Below are 17,562 nucleotides of genomic sequence, written 5' to 3'. Positions count from 1 at the left end.
TACACCTGAAATAGCCGAATCCACTAATTTGAAGGGGTCTCCACATACTTTGGTATATATAGTGTACCTCACTACCTGGAAATACATGGATGTGTGCACAGCACTCATTCAAAAGTATTCCTCGTTGAGAGACCAGACACGGAAGGGATGTATAAGATTTCTTCAATTTTCCTACTCACATTAATTCACACTAATAACCTTTTTACACCATAATCTGCTGGCTTGGATATTTTATTTCCACATTGTTTATTCCATTATATTTCCAGCAGCTTAACAAGACCATCTCTAGTTTTATGATTGACTAAGTCTGCTCCTCTGACCTCGGTCCCAATAATCCATCATGACATTTATCATGTACCCTTTACAGTATGCAGCCGTTCTAATTATATTTACGCTAATCCAGCCTTTTTATTACACACCGTCCAATTTAAGGTCTCAAGGACACTGCAGCCATTTTGCTCCTCCCCTACTTCCTCAAAGAAGATCCAAGTGGGCTGTATGTCACAGACAGGGTATGTATTTCCCAGTATGGCAAATAAATAAATGCAAAGTTAGTAGTAATACTGTGTAAGGTGTGCTCAGTTGTTAACTTACTGTTTGAAGTATGACTTGATTACCCACTAGGCACACACTGGTTGAATCAACGTTGTTTCCACGTCATTTCTGGTTGAATCAACGTTGTTTCCATGTCATTTCATTGAAATTACGCTGAACCAACGTGGAATAGACGTTGAATTGACGTCTGTGCCCAGTGGTTAACCTTAATATTTAGTATTTCTATGCTTTAATTTTTACTTCTTACAGTGTGTAAAGTTCCCATCACCTACCATAAGAATAGAGGGGAATCCCTTTGTGGATGAGAGCCACGTCCAACTCTTCCTGGGTGGAGAAGAGCTACTCACTGAAGAGCCGGGTCCATTTCCTTTTTAATGAGTATGCAACATCAGTGAAAAGCACTATGCTATGCATTCAGAAATGTGTTCCGGGGGAGGGGGGTTTAATTACCAACAAATGTTGAATGGCAAACTTTTTGCTGTAGAGAGGGATAGGGGAGACCAGAGCACAAAGTAATGCGAGGTCAGTTGTAAAAGCCAAATTACTCAAATTAGAAACCACTTAGAAGGCTGGTATTTGATGTGCTAATGCTTTGTTAGTGTCTCTACATGCCTATGAATTTTGTTATTGACCTGTGAAATATTCTCCATCTATCTAAACATATATTTTTTTCAGTAAGATGGGGTCTTTTGATTGGTATAGTTGATGACAATAAATATCATTGTATTTTTAGTATAAGCATCTCTTGTTATCGATACACATCAAATATAAATGTTTGTCAACGGTTGACATTGTACTTTATTTATTTATCGCATATTTGTGTCTCTGTGACTTCCAAAGTCAATAAAATGAATTTGTGACTTAAAAAGTTTGCCACTCAATATAATTTGTCTTATTATTGTTAATATTATTATTACTACTATTATTCACAATAGACTACATTTTACATAAAAGGTTCCTTTATGAACCTTAAAACCCTAGGTTCTTTGAGGCCCCTTCCTGGAGGCGCCTCCAGGAATCTTTTCACTTAATCAGATTTTCTTTCAATGAGAATGACAGATCTAAACTATATATACAAAAGTATGTGGACACCCATTCAAATTAGTGGATTCGGCTATTTCAGCCACACCCGTTGCTGACAGGTGTATAAAATCGAGCACACAGCCATGCAATCTCCATAGACAAACATTGGCAGTAGAGTGCTGAAGTGCATAGCGCATAAAAATGGATCAGTGGAAACGCGTTCTCTTGAGTGATGAATCATGCTTCACCATCTGGCAGTCCGACAGACGAATCTGGGATTGGCAGATGCCAGGAGAATGCTACCAGCCCCAATGCATAGTGCCAACTGGAAAGTTTGGTGAAGGAGGTTTTTCATGGTTCGGGCTAGGCCCCTTTGTTCCAGAGAAGGGAAATCTTAACGCTACAGCATACAATGACATTCTAGACGATTCCGTGCTTCCAACAGTTTGGGGAAGGCCCTTTCCTGCTTCAGCATGACTATGCCCCTGTGCAAAGAGATGTCCATACAGAAATGATTTGTTGAGATCGGTGTGGAAGAACTTGACTGGCCTGAACAGAGCCCTGACCTCAACCCCATCGAACACCTTTGGGAAGAATTGGAAAGCCGATTGCGAGCCAAATCGCCCAACATCAGTTCCCGACCTCACTAATGCTCTTGTGGCTGAATGGAAGCAAGTCCCTGCAGCAATGTTCCAACATCTAGTGGAAAGCCTTCCCAGAAGAGTGGAGGCTGTTATAGCAGCAAAGGGGGGACCAACTCCATATTAATGCCCATGATTTTGGAATTAGATGTTTGACGAGCAGGTGTCCACATACTTTTAATAATGTAGTGTATGACACACATTTCTATGTGAATTTCTTCTGGTCGTGCACAAAGCTACATACTGGACGTTGTACATAATGCAGAACAATGTAGATTGTAGAAAGAAAGGAGAGCATCAAAGCACCGCAAAATGTCAGATATCTGTTTTTCCCCCTCTCCTCTCCAATGTCAGATGATCATGGGCATTTTGCAGCAGACACTCTGTTATCTGGTTTATTGTTTTCAAATCTTAATTTCCCTTTTTCTCCCTAAACCCCTAATCATGATCAACCATCGAATGAATCTATAGGCCTAACGGAGTTCCATCTCATAAAGTTGTTTGTAATTAGCCTAAATAAAAACAAAGTACTGTAATAACGACAGAGAACAAACAATTGAAATAGGAAGTTGAATAGGAAGTTGAAACAAACCTGATACCTTTCTGCATTACTTGACCAAAGTGTAGGCAACATAAATTGTGCAGTTGGAAAATCCCTCCTTACAGACCAAACAGTCAATAATATAGGCCTACACATAGGCTACTGTCAATAAAAGTTCAGTAAACGTACTTTGCCAACGCATGAAGTAATATTTATAATATTGTCAAAGTGTTTATTAATGTCCTTGAATTGAGCAACGGCAATCGGACATAATCTCCTGCAGCAGCACATTCAATAAGCGGGAACAAAAAATAAATGATTAGTTGGAGTAGTCTCACGAACAACTTTATTTTGAATAGCTTACAAATGGTGCATTCATATAAAAGTCCTCAACAATCAGACAAAAAAAATGATTTAGCCTATAACATTCTTTATAACACTTTAATGAATATTGGCTTAAGGTAAAAACCAATAAGCCTAATATTCTTAGGCCATGCCTTTTGTCTATCTAACTATAACAATTCTAAATATACAATCAGATGAAACAAATTATTTATAACATTCTTTATATCAAGGAACGCCAGCAGCATCTTCACCACAAGAGTAGCGAACTCAGCAGGATGACAGAGGTTTGTAGTCTGTCCATCCTTTGCCCTGATAATCTTTCATCATATTCTGCAAGTGATTTGGGTTAGGTCTGCTGACTCACCTCTATCATTCAGCCTGAAACCAAGGAACTGTCAAACAGGCGAAGACGTGCTTTTCTTTCCCACCAAGTCAGCCATTGTTTCGTTATTTTCTGATTTAGCTAAGGCAGACTATACTATAGTTACTAAGTGAAATTCTGCAACATTCCTTTTTTGTTTTTTTACAGTCTGAAACTGTCAGAAAGTTGCTTAATGGAAGAAACAATGTCACAAATCTGCTTACCCAGATTATCAAGATAAAATAACAATAGCCTACACTTGATACGGCTATAATATTTGTTTTTAAAAGGTAGGCTAATATAACTGATATCTGAGTATTTTTATGGACAAGAGAAACATAGCTCTCCCAATTTGAAAATCATTCTGCAGCCTGGACTCAATCAAAGGTAACTAGGTCTAACACTTTTGTTTTGAACAATGATTTAATGAGATTGTTTGTGGTTTTTGTAACAATTTAAATAAGAAAAATGACATTATGCACCAAATCACAGTTCTGGTATAACCAATGTGTCCTTTATATTGCGTTCTTCCCAGTGTCTGGTCTGGAACGTGAAGTCACAAGCTCTGCTGGTGACTGCGTAGCAACTAAGCAGTGCCAAAAACCCTGGTCTGCCCTAGAAAGCCTACACTATGTAAATTACAATCACCAGAACGGCCAAACCCCAAAAAAATTGACGCCCGTTTTGGGCTCTAAAACTTGTTTATTTTGATCAAGTTCGCTGTGAATTATTTAAAAGTTTGCTACAAATCTAGATATTTAATTAAATAATGATCCATTCTGACTACTAAATATGTTGTCACACAGGACCACTTGCTGACACAGACCAATCACAGGCCGCCAGGCTACAAAGAGGCTCGCGCCTGGTTGGTTGACTCTCTCAGGCAGGATGAAAACGACTACTGTACATCGACCATGATCCTTTGCTAGTTACGGCAACTTTCACCATGATCCGTAGCAATTTGTTGTTGCCATTCAGCCCCATTGAACAATACGGCACGCTTCAAATTCAAATACTTCCGGCTTCATGAGCCATCGGGAGTTTTCCATATGATTACGTGGATGACGTCAGCGCTATCACTATCTACTGGTTTTAATGGTTCTTCCCGCCAATTGACCCCTCCGTGCGCAACGATGTTTGGACAGGACGATGGGACGATGTGTCATTCCATACATTGCCCCAACCCTAGTTAACAGTGTATCAATTAAGCCACGGGAACTTAAGAGTTATATCTAATAACATTGGTACCCTTCATGTCTTCCGAAGTTACAGTGGACTACGTTAAATCTATCAAAGTGTGGCATGTAGAAATTCTCCAATTCCATAACAGTTTAGACATTTAAAAGCCCTAACAACATCCTGGTCATTGGACAGTAGTAGTGTTATGCATTGGGTAAACCCATACAGAGGGACTAGAAGGCAGGCCACAGGATTTCACACATTAACAGTAGTGGTAGGAACTAAGGAGAAGATATACCAAATATTCCACCTGCTCCAACAGCCCTTTGAACTGTGAGGGGAGAGAGGGAGGGAGTGGGAGAGAACATACAGATGCAGAGAGGATGGGAAGTGCAAACTGCAGTACAGCATCAAATGTGTAAAACTAAACAGTTTGAAACTTGTAACTTTGAGATAGTCTGAAACGAAGAGAAAAAAGAGAGAGAAACACCCTGCGGTGGCATCTGATTTCTGTTTGTTTACCCTCTTCTTTTTTCCTCTACTCATCATAAACCAATGCACCATATTCCTCCTAACCTTTCAGAGCAATTTGGAAAATGTCAGTTATCATTATAGACTGTGTTTCCCTACAAAGAGTTTTTGATAGAAGTAAAACCATCACACAACCGGATGTAATGGTGGATAAAAAGAAAGCAACAGAAAGAGAGAGGGAACATCAGATGGAGAAGTAGAATAATGAAATGGGGAAAGAATAAGTGAGATTGAGACATACAAAGGTAAAATAAGAAGTCACTACACCTGTACGTGTGTAGATGGCTGAGGGCTGACGGCTTGTATCAAACACACAGTCATTCTCACCATCCATCAAGTGGTTCCACTATATAGGGCAATGGTGATGGGGTGGGGCTAGGGAGAGGGAATTTGGCAATGTAGTACCAGTGATAGGTGAGAGAGTAAGTTGAATGGGAGTTAATGGGAGGATAGTGTGAGGGTGGGGACTATAGGTGATGGACTGGCTTGATGACTGACTATAGTATGCAGCAGTGGACAGATTTAGGTCTCCACTCTCCAGGTATATATGGGTGTACTCACGGCTTGGCTGTGTCCTTGTCCTCTCCAGGAGGTCTGTGTGGCCTTGTCGTGGTGCGTACGTCTGTCCCCCCCGAGTGACGGTGCCCTCTGGTGGCAGTGACACCTCCCTGGCTTGGCAGCATGGGCAGGCTGGGGGAGGAAAGAGAGAGAGTTACCACTACTGTGTCAGGAAAATACAATAACAAATGAATGATCTACTAATGTGAGTTGGTATTCAAAAACTGCATGAGTGAAACTGATTTCTGAGTCTTTGGGTTCTAATGAAGATACACAAACAGTCTCTAGTCTAGACATGACTAGTAGACCCCATTAACTCTATGACCAACCACCCTTTGCTAACGACTGAAACAGAACATCTGCAGCTCTGCATCAACTGCTGACAAAGCAGACACACAAACTCGAATGTCAAAACGTAAAGTATTTTGGCAGCTCACCCCACAGAGAATTCAGCATTTCTTTCTCCCTTTATCTGGCTCATTATATCATTCTCTCTATCTGTCTCTCTGTAATTCTCTCTATCCCCTTCACTCTATTATTCTATCTCTCATTATCCGGCTCTCATCTAATATATTCCATTATATAACTCCCTTAATCGTTCTCTCTGTGCCCTTAGTAATTCTTTATTATTGTCTCTGCCTGTCTCTCCCTGTCTCTCTCGGTTTCTCTGAATCCTTCCCTACTGCAATTCATCCTCTCTCCATCTTTTCTATCCATCTCTCTCTCGCTTGCCTTTTCCCTCTCTCAGTTCTTAAAGTTCAGACAGGGATCTGCAAATATCCAGACACTGTTTGCATGTGTGAGGTTAGCGGTGGCAGAATTGTGAGGGAGAGAAGAGCGGTGCTCTGTGGCCTTTTCTTATTAGAATTGGGAGAGCTAGAGAGGTTCGAACACTGAAGTTGCTCTGACATTTTCTATTACTGTTTCTCACTGCAACTCCCCTCCAAGTCTCCGACCACTACTTTGTATCCTTTTCTCTCTCTCTCGCTCTCCTCCAACACTACTCACTCTGCCCCTACTCAGATGGTAATGTGCAGTCGCAACCTTCACTCTCTCTCCCGCTACTCTCTCCTCTTCATCCTATCATCTCTTCCCTCTGCTAAATCCTTCTCCCTCCGATCTCCTGATTCTGCCACCTCAACCCTCCTCTCCTCCCTTTCTGCATCTTTTGACTCTCTATGTCCCCTATCCTCCCGGCCGGCTCGGTCCTCCCCTCATACTCCGTGGCTTCACGACTCATTGCGAGCTCACAGAAGAGGGCTCCTGTCGGACCTGTCATATTTTCACTCCCTCCTCTCTACATTCTCTTCCTCTGTTTCCACTGCTAAAGCCACTTTCTACCACTCTAAATGTCAAGCCTCTGCCTCTAACCCTAGGAAGCTCTTTGCCACCTTTTGCCTCTCCTCCCTGCTGAATCCTGATCCCCCCACCCCCCCCTCCCTCTCTGTGGATGACTTCATCAACCATTTTGAAAAGAAGGTTGATGACATCCGATCCTCATTTATTAAGTCAAATGACACCGCTGGTCCTGCTCACACTGCCCTACCCTATGCTTTGACTTCTTTCTCCCCTCTCTCTCCAGATGAAATCTTGCGACTTGTGACGGCTGGCCGCCCAACAACCTGCCCGCTTGATCCTATCCCCTCCTCTCTTCTCCAGACCATTTCCGGAGACCTTCTCCCTTACCTCACCTCGCTCATCAACTCATCCTTGACCGCTGGCCATGTCCCTTCCGTCTTCAAGAGAGCAAGAGTCGCACCCCTCCTCAAAAAACCTACGCTCGATCCCTCCGATGTCAACAAATACAGACCAGTATCCCTTCTTTCTTTTCTTTCCAAAACTCTTGAGCGTGCCGTCTCTAGCCAACTCTCCTGCTATCTCTCTCAGAATGACCTTCTTGATCCAAACCAGCCAGGTTTCAAGACTGGTCATTCAACTGAGACTGCTCTTCTCTGTGTCATGGAGGCTCTCCGCACTGCTAAAGCTAACTCGCTCTCCTCTGCTCTTATCCTTCTAGACCTATCCGCTGCCTTTGAAATAGTGAACCATCAGATCCTCCTCTCCACCCTCTCCGAGTTGGGCATCTCCGGCGCTGCTCACTCTTGGATTGCGTCCTACCTGACAGGTTGCTCCTAACAGGTGGCATGGCGAGAATCTGTCTCCGCAACATGTGCTCTCACCACTGGTGTCCCACAGGGCTCAGTTCTAGGCCCTCTCCTATTCTCTCTATACACCAAGTCACTTGGCTCTGTCATATCCTCACATGGTCTCTCCTATCATTGCTACGCAGACAACACACAATTAATTTTCTTCTTTCCCCCTTCTGATAACCAGGTGGCGAATCGCATCTCTGCATGTCTGGCAGACATATCAATGTGGATGTCAGATCACCACCTCAAGCTGAACCTCGGCAAGACGGAGCTGCTCTTCCTCCCGGGGAAGGACTGCCCGCTCCATGATCTCGCCATCAAGGTTGACAACTCCATTGTGTCCTCCCAGAGTGCAAAGAACCTTGGCGTGACCCTGGACACCCTGTCGTTCTCCGCTAACATCAAAGCGTTGACCCGATCCTGTAGGTTCATGCTCTACAACATTCGGAGAGTACGACCCTGCCTTACACAGAAAGCGGCACAGGTCCTAATCCAGGCACTTGTCATCTCCTGTCTGGATTACTGCAACTCGATGTTGGGTGGGCTCCCTGCCGGTGCCATTAAACCCCTACAACTTATCCAGAACGCTGCAGCCTGTCTGGTGTTCATCCTTCCCGTGTTCTCTCATGTCACCCCGCTCCTCCGCACACTCCACTGGCTTCCAGTTGAGGCTCGCATCTACTACAAGACCATGGTGCTTGCCTCCGGAGCTGTGAGGGGAACGGCACCTCCTTACCTTCAGGCTCTGATCAGACCCTACACCCAAACGAGGGCACTACGTTCATCCACCTCTGGCCTGCTAGCTCCCATACCTCTACGGAAGCACAGTTGCCGCTCAGCCCAGTCAAAGCTATTCACTGCTCTGGCACCCCAATGGTTGAACAAGCTCCCCCACGACGCCAGGACAGCAGAGTCACTGACCACCTTCCGGAGACACTTGAAACCCTACCTCTTTGAGGAATACCTGGAATAGTATAAAGTAATCCTAAATGTAAATGTAAATTGTTGTACGGATGCCCTGAAGCCCAAGGCAAAAAAATAAAAAATAAACATGCTCTTGGATTTATCTTGTTTGTTCGACTTTGTATCTTATTTGAACGACTTAGTATCTCACGACTTAGTATCTCGTTCCAATGACTTACTATCTTGTTTGAAAGACATAGTAAAAAAAAGTGTTATTTTATCTAATTAGTTCTCATTTGTTATGCAGCTTTTCAGACAGTGTAATGGTTGCTGCAGCCATTCAATCACTGATTCCATTAATATGATTATTCATTAGTTATTTGATAGCCTAAAACAGGGCTGCTTTTGAATGCCAGAGCATGTAATTGGGCGAGTGTGGAGCAAGGAACAGAGTTTAATTCAAGCAGATTTAAAAAAAATTGTCAGCCTCCAATTTCGCTCTGGTACTGCTCAGCCACATGCTCTGGGCATGCTCTCCCTAGCATTTTTCATTTCCTTTATCACTATTTTTTAAATTATTAGGCCTATTCGGTTGTAATTATTTAGCCTACCCCACCCACAGTAGCCTATCTCTAGTTTATTTTCTACTTTCTAACATTAGGATATGTAGTTTCTATTTTGAAGGACTTCAAATGTATTATAGATGTTTCAGGTAGGCAATACATAGACTAATGTAAAATGTATTTTTGGTATTCCTGGAATAGAAACACCATAATATAAATCAATTTAATTAAGCTAAAATATATAAATCGTAAATAATAAAGGACAATAAATCATCTCAAACTGCAGCGGTCAAATGATTTGTGCACAGAAGCAAGTACCAACAAGCTTCAAACGTGCACTGAGTGTGGGAAATTAAATATTATTATTATTATTATTATTATTATTATTATTATTATTATTATTATTATTATTATTATATAGACAGGAAAAATACACATGTAAAAGCTTAATAAATAAAAATAGAAAAATACATTGAGATGAAGCCACCTCCATGTGTAGATGTTATTTCTCAAAAATCTATGACATTTAAGTAAGGACCGACACAGAGTCCAGTAGGACAGTGTCACAAGGCTACATAGTCATAGGCCTACACTTTACCACTGCTGGAGGGAATACACAGATGTCCTTGATAGTGAGCTATAATTAAATGTGTGCGACACAAGAGGTAAACACAATTTTTCCATCAATAGAATCAATTTAGGGAGCTATTGTGATATCATAAGGGAATTACTTAGACCGCACTTACTGGTCGGACTAGATATCTCACGCAGTCTGGCAGATAATTAGCCTATGTGAGCACTTTAATAGTAGCCTAAACATACAGTTAAAGTATGCATCGCTGGTTCCTGCTGCGAACAACATGTTTTATTAGCCTACCAGAATCGCCTACAAAAAGAGGTTTGTGATAGCCCTTCAATTGAAAGGTTTAACTTGTTATACAGTGAGGGAAAAAAGTATTTGATCCCTTGCTGATTTTGTACGCTTGCCCACTGACAAAGAAATGATCAGTCTATAATTTTAATGGTAGGTTTATTTGAACAGTGAGATACAGAATAACAACAAAAAAATCCAGAAAAACGCATGTCAAAAATGTTATAAATTGATTTGCATTTTAATGAGGGAAATAAGTATTTGACCCCCTCTCAATCAGAAAGATTTCTGGCTCCCAGGTGTCTTTTATACAGGTAACGAGCTGAGATTAGGAGCACACTCTCAAAAGGAATGCTCCTAATCTCAGTTTGTTAACTGTATAAAAGACACCTGTCCACAGAAGCAATCAATCAATCAGATTCCAAACTCTCCACCATGGCCAAGACCAAAGAGCTCTCCAAGGATGTCAGGGACAAGATTGTAGACCTACACAAGGCTGGAATCGCCAAGCAGCTTGGTGAGAAGGTGGCATGGGCCCACCCACTGGGGAGCGTGGCACAGCCCACAAAAGGGGAAATTGTGGGGACAGAAATTACAGACTGAAATACTCCTCAGTTTCATCAGCTGTCTGGGTGACTGGTCTCAGACAATCCCGCAGGTGAAGAAGCCGGATATGTAGGTTCTGGGCTGGCGTGTTTACAAATGGTCTGCGGTTGTGAGGCCGGCTGGACATACTGCCAAATTCTCTAAAACAACGTTGGAGGTAGCTTATGACATGATTCTCAGGCAACAGCTCTGGGGACATTCCTGCAGTCAGCATGCCAATTGCACGCTTCCTCAAAACTTGAGACATCTGTGGCATTATGTTGTGTGACAAAACTGCACATTTTAGAGTGGCCTTTATTGTCCCCAGCACAAGGTGCACCTGTGTAATAATCATGCTGTTTAATCAGCTTCTTGATATGCCACACCTGTCAAGTGGATGGATTATCTTGGCAAAGTAGAAATGCTCAGTAACAGGGATGTAAACACATTTGTGCACAACATTTGAGAGAAATCAACTTTTTGTGCGTATGGAACATTTCTGGGATCTTTTATTTCAGCTCATGAAACATGGGACCAACACTTTACATGTTGTGTTTATATTTCTGTTCAGTATATAGTCCATTCTCCTTTCACTTGTTTATATTATGGCTAGATTTCCACTGATATTCCTTTATTTAATTAAGCTTTCACATGTGTATTTTTCTGTCTTTATAATAGTAATAATAATAATAACAATAATAATACTACTACTTAATTTGTAGAGCGCATTTCCCACACTCAATGCAGATGTGAAGCTTGGTGGCGCTTGCTTCTGTGAGCAAATCATTTGACCGTTGCAGTTTGAGATTATTTATTCCCTTTCATTTATGAAAATAAACTGATTCTGGCCTTTATTATTTAAGATTTATTCATGATATTTTAGCTTCATTAAATATATTATTATTATATTATGGTGTTTCTACATTTTACAGTAGCCTATGTATTGCCGACCTGAAACATGCATAAGTGAAGTCCTTCAAAATAGAAACTACATATCCTAATGTTAGAAAGTAGAGTATAAACTAGATACAGGCTACTGTGGGTGGGGTAGGCTAAATAATTATAACCGAATAGGCCTAATTAAAAGTAATAGTGATAAAGGAAACAAAAAATGCTAGGCAAAGCATGCCTAGAGCTTGTGGCTGAGCAGTACCAGAGCAAAATTGGAGCGGGAGAGAAGGCCGACACCATTTTCAAAATCTGCTCAAATTACGCTTTGCTCCTCGCTCCACTCTCGCCCACTTACATGATCTGGCATTCAAAAAGAGCCCTGCTTTAGGCTATCAAAGACCTGTCAATGATTAATCGTATCAATTGATGGAATCAGTGAATGAATGGCTGCAGCAACCATTACACTGTCTGACAAGCTGCATAACAAATTAGGCCTAATTAGACACATTTTTTGTTTTTACTAAGTCGTTCAAACGAGATACAAAGTCGTTCAAACAAGTCTACATTTTGATTGTATTTTTTTTGCCTTGGGCTTCAGGGCTTCCATACATTTACTATTACTGTACATGGGGAATTTGAATAATGTCAGTGGACAATTAGTTTTTTTGCCTAACGAGACCACTAGGCCCTGAACACTAATACGTTATAACACTGATGGATCCAGGTAAAAGCTAACAGAACTGAGGTTACCATTCCCACACACAGTGGGGAGAACAAGTATTTGATACACTGCCGATTTTGCCGGTTTTCCTACTTAAAAGCATGTAGAGGTCTGTAATTTCCATCATAGGTACACTTAAACTGTGAGAGACGGAATCTAAAACAAAAATCCAGAAAATCACATTGTATGATTTTTAAGTCATTAATTTGCATTTTATTGCATGACATAAGTATTTGATCACCTACCAACCAGTAAGAAATCCGGCTCTCACAGACCTGTTCGTTTTTCTTTAAGAAGCCCTCCTGTTCTCTACTCATTACCTGTATTAACTGCACCTGTTTGAACTCGTTACCTGTATAAAAGACACCTGTCCACACACTCAATCAAACAGACTCCAACCTCTCCACAATGGCCAAGACCAGAGAGCTGTGTAAGGACATCAGGGATAAAATTGTAGACCTGCACAAGGCTGGGATGGGCTACAGGACAATAGGCAAGCAGCTTGGTGAGAAGGCAACAACTGTTGGTGCAATTATTAGAAAATGGAAGAAGTTCAAGATGACGGTCAATCACCCTCGGTCTGGGGTCCATGCAAGATCTCACCTCGTGGGGCATCAATGATCATGAGGAAGGTGAGGGATCAGCCCAGAACTACACGGCAGGACCTGGTCAATGACCTGAAGAGAGCTGGGACCCCAGTCTCAAAGAAAACCATTAGTAACACACTACGCCGTCATTGATTAAAATCCTGCAGCGCACGCAAGGTCCCCCTGCTCAAGCCAGTGCATGTCCAGGCCCGTCTGAAGTTTGCCAATGACCATCTGGATGATCCAGAGGAGGAATGGGAGAAGGTCACGTGGTCTGATGAGACAAAAATAGAGCTTTTTGGTCTAAACTCCACTCGCCGTTTTTGGAGGAAGAAGAAGGATGAGTACAACCCCAAGAACACCATCCCAACCATGAAGCATGGAGGTGGAAACATCATTCTTTGGGGATGCTTTTCTGCAAAGGGGACAGGATGACTGCACCGTATTGAGGGGAGGATGTATGGGGCCATGTATCACGAGATCTTGGCCAACAACCTCCTTCCCTCAGTAAGAGCATTGAAGATGGGTCGTGGCTGGGTCTTCCACACAGCCAGGGCAACTAAGGAGTGGCTCCATAAGAAGCATCTCATGGTGCTCAAGATCTCAAGATCTACCTCCCAAAAATAAAATTTAAAAAAAGAAGCATCTCAAGGTCCTGGAGTGGCCTAGCCAGTCTCCAGACCTGAACCCAATAGAAAATCTTTGGAAGGAGCTGAAAGTCCGTATTGCCCAGCGACAGTCCCAAAACCTGAAGGATCTGGAGAAGGTCTGTATGGAGGAGTGGGCCAAAATCCCTGCTGCAGTGTGTGCAAACCTGGTCAAGACCTACAGGAAACGTATGATCTCTGTAATTGCAAACAAACGTTTCTATGCCAAATATTAAGTTCTGCTTCTCTGATGTATCAAATACTTATGTCATGCAATAAAATGCAAATTAATTACTTAAAAATCATACAATGTGATTTTCTGGATTTTTGTTTTAGATTCCGTCTCTCACAGTTGAAGTGTACCTATGATAAAAATTACAGATCTCTACATGCTTTGTAAGTAGGAAAACCTGCAAAATCATCAGTGTATCAAATACTTGTTCTCCCCACTGTATGTAGGTGTCTGACTATGGTATGAGTAAAACCACAACTCCCACATAACCCAATGCATTGTATTGCATTATGAAGGAGGTTGCACTAAGCAGCTGTAGTGCACTGGCAGAGAATGACTGCCATTCTCTCACTGACCCCTCCTGGAGACTCACCCCCTGTTGCTGTAGCTGCTGTTGCTGTAGTGTGAGCTGAGTGATTGTCCTCTCCTTATTCCTCAGCTCCTCCCTGAGCTCCTGCACCTCCTTCATTAGATCCTTTAACTGAAACACACACAGTGGTTAATTTCTAGTCTAAGTCTAACAATGCTACTTGTCTTGGCTCAAAGACCGAAATAGTGTTTTTCCTGGTTGTGTCTTACCTGCAGGGTGATGCTGTTATCTTCTTCACCATCCTCCATCAACAAACACAGAAAAAACACAAAACATAAGATTCTGTATTCTGAACTGTACTATATGGGGCAGATAGGAGCTGTATGGATATTTACATTTTATTATAATGATACTAATAATTTAGTCTCCCGAGTGTCACAGTGGTCTAAGGCACTGCATCGCAGTGCTAGCTGTGCCACTAGAGATCCTGGTTCGAATCTAGGCTCTGTTGTAGCCGGCCGTGACCGGGAGACCCATGGGGCGGCGCACAATTGGCCCAGGGTAGGGGAGGGAATGGCCGGCAGGGATGTAGCTCAGTTGGTAGAGCATGGCGTTTGCAACGCCAGGGTTGTGGGTTTGATTCCCACAGGGGGCCAATATGAAAAAAATGTATGCACTCACTAACTGTAAGTCGCTCTGGATAAGAGCATCTGCTAAATGACTTAAATGTAATTGCTACTAAGTTGGGAGCTTCTTCTGTAGACAGGCTGATAAGGGCCTTGAAGCAGTTTGGTAGACATCAAAATAACTTTTCTCAAATAGAGGGACATGTCCACTGTGCATCCCAAAAACCTGTAATTTTCTGTTTTTGGACGCTCTAGCTAACCTATAGTCAGCTAGGTACACCGATACAGCTTGTTGCTTGTAGCTCAGAGAGATCAATTATGATTAAAGTGGAGATGCATTTTACAGCTGCTGCCCAGAGCACAACATCACAGTTCCAAAGAAACAATTAAGAAGAGAACAACAAACATGGGTACAGATAACCCACATTTATCGCTTTGGTCCCTATCAAAGAAGTACCTTTTTGAAGATAATAAACAGAATCTCAGCTTTGACAAACAAATGCAATTACCATCACAGAAAGTGAACTGTGTGTCACTGTGTGTTTGTCATGTCATGTCAGAGATCATTTTGGGGCACAGTTGACTTGTTTTGGAGGAATGTAATGTGTTGAGGGCTGTGAGGGCAAAGCCAATTCCAACCAGCCTGACACTAAGGTAGATATTGGGGTCCTACAGGGCCAGACATGAGACGCTGTACAGTCAGAGGCTTTACACTACTGATTAACTGTCTCACACATCACATCACTGACTGTGTGTGTGTGTGTGTGTGTTTCTATCTCTCCATTTGTTGAATGGAATGTTTCATCTGATATTGAAAGATCTATTAAGTGATTAGGTACCACAGGTAACCCACAAGGGAGGAGGAGGGTCGTAATAACAGGTAAGAAGAGATGAGTGACACATAGAATAAAACCATGTGCCACAGCTTAACTGTCACCATGTCACTCACTCTCAAGCCATGGGCATGAGACATGTGACATTCTCAGTAAAGCACAGTAAAGCCAGCAGCTATTTTCTATGCTTACATAATATCAAACCAGTTATCTTCTCCAGAAATCTCTCCATCTAAGGAGACGGTACGTGTGGGAGAGATTCAGTGTGTATCTCTTCTACATCCTCACAAGTAGGCCTAAAGGGTCACTGTGGCCGCAATGCAGATTTCTACTGCCTTTAAACTTCAGAAGCCTTCTCTCGCCTGGATGTGTGATAAACTCCTATGAAGCTACTGCTTGATAAAACATCAGCAGCCTCCGTCTAGCGAAATGTAAACTCAAATCCTGACATCATAGTTATTATACTAAAGCGATATTTTATTGGACGCTAAATCTATTTAATTCTAAAAGGAGCTGACAACAGTTACAAGATATGATTTCCACTTGCTTAGTCATAGCTCAAGTCAACTAAGTGATTAGATTGGAATTACATTGAGTTCCCGAGGACTGCATTCGAGCCTTTGAGGGAGTGTGTGTTACCTGTAATAAACTCTTGAGTGTAAGCAGCTGGTTTTTCACAGAGCTGCAGTCCTGGGCCATGTGTTTGAGTGTGAGCTCATCCAGCGCCCCCGTGTGGCCAGTGTGTCTCCCTACAGGAGGAAAAGGCCAGGGGCCTACTCTGAACCCCACAGGACAAGCATAACCATCATCCTGCTGGAACACTGGACTCCTGGGAGTGGGAATGTGTGTGGGGGGGGGGGGGGGGAGAGAGAGGCAGACAGATAATTATCTTTGCCACATTGACTAGGCGTAAATGGGCAAATTAAGTCATTTACAAAATGCACTCTGGCTTAATCAAGAAAATATCCAATAATTTCTCCATGCAGCTTTATATTCATGATTATCAACTGGGTGGTTCGAGCCCTGAATGCTGATTGGCTGACAGCCGTGGTATACCACAGGTATGACAAAACATTTATTTGTACAGCTCTAATTACATTGGTAACCAGTTTATAATAGCAATAAGGCACCTCGGGGGTTTGTGGTGTATGGCCAATATACCATGGCTAAGGGCTGTATCCAGGCACTGCATGTTGCGTCGTGCATAACAACAGCCTTTAGCTGTGGTATATTGGCCATATACCACACCCCCTTATGCCTTATTGCTTAAATATAGCACATCTAGTATACTATGTTATGTTTGGTCTTTTTACAATTTCAGTGCTGTAGGATAGCTACTGATTCTCACCTGTTGTCATTGTGGAAGTGGTCCGGTCCATTCCAGTGATGCTGCCTTCTCCTCCAGTGACCTTGTCGTCCCCCCCTCTCTGAGCGTTCAAAATGGGACATCCCGTTAGCGTCTTCACAGAGAGAAAGATACGTCACGGTCATCCGAATGCCAAGAGTGTGCAAAGCTGTCATCAAGGCAAAGGGTGGCTACTTTGAAGAATCTCAAATATAAAATATATTTTGATTTGTTTAACACTTTTTTGGTTACTACATGATTCCATATATGTTATTTCATAGTTTTGAAGTCTTCACTATTATTCTATAATGTAGAAAATAGTAAAAATAAAGAAAAACCCTTGAATGAGTAGGTGTGTCCAAACTTTTGACTGGTACTGTAAATACATTCATGATTTCTTACTCAAAGTGGGCGGCAGTTCGTGTGCCAAGTATGTAATTACTGTAGGTGAGAGTAGTTTCTGAATGTATCAAGGTTAAGTGTTTCTGTCCCTCTCTTTCTTCCTCTTCCTCTCTTCTTTAACAAGCATCAATGTTCTTGTCATTCCGCTAGGGACCTGTTTTC

At 42.2% G+C, this 17,562-nt stretch overlaps 1 pseudogene across 1 annotated transcript in view; it reads right to left on the bottom strand.

The window, feature by feature from the left end:
- LOC311133148 (serine-rich coiled-coil domain-containing protein 2-like) overlaps nucleotides 1-17,562 on the bottom strand; it is a 115,706-nt pseudogene that overhangs the window by 10,048 nt on the left and 88,096 nt on the right. The window contains exons 5-9 of the transcript in view: nucleotides 17,002-17,113; nucleotides 16,293-16,482; nucleotides 14,464-14,496; nucleotides 14,258-14,365; nucleotides 5,734-5,866 (exon numbers count right to left, since the gene is read on the bottom strand). The product of the transcript in view is annotated as a serine-rich coiled-coil domain-containing protein 2-like (transcript). The remainder of the gene's footprint in view (nucleotides 1-5,733; nucleotides 5,867-14,257; nucleotides 14,366-14,463; nucleotides 14,497-16,292; nucleotides 16,483-17,001; nucleotides 17,114-17,562) is intronic.

This window comes from Coregonus lavaretus (genome assembly GCF_964263955.1).
Source record: "Coregonus lavaretus genome assembly, chromosome: 1".
Taxonomy (NCBI): Eukaryota; Metazoa; Chordata; class Actinopteri; order Salmoniformes; family Salmonidae; genus Coregonus; species Coregonus lavaretus.
The sequence above is the reverse complement of the archived record's forward strand: the minus strand, read 5'-3'. Positions and strand labels throughout refer to the sequence as shown.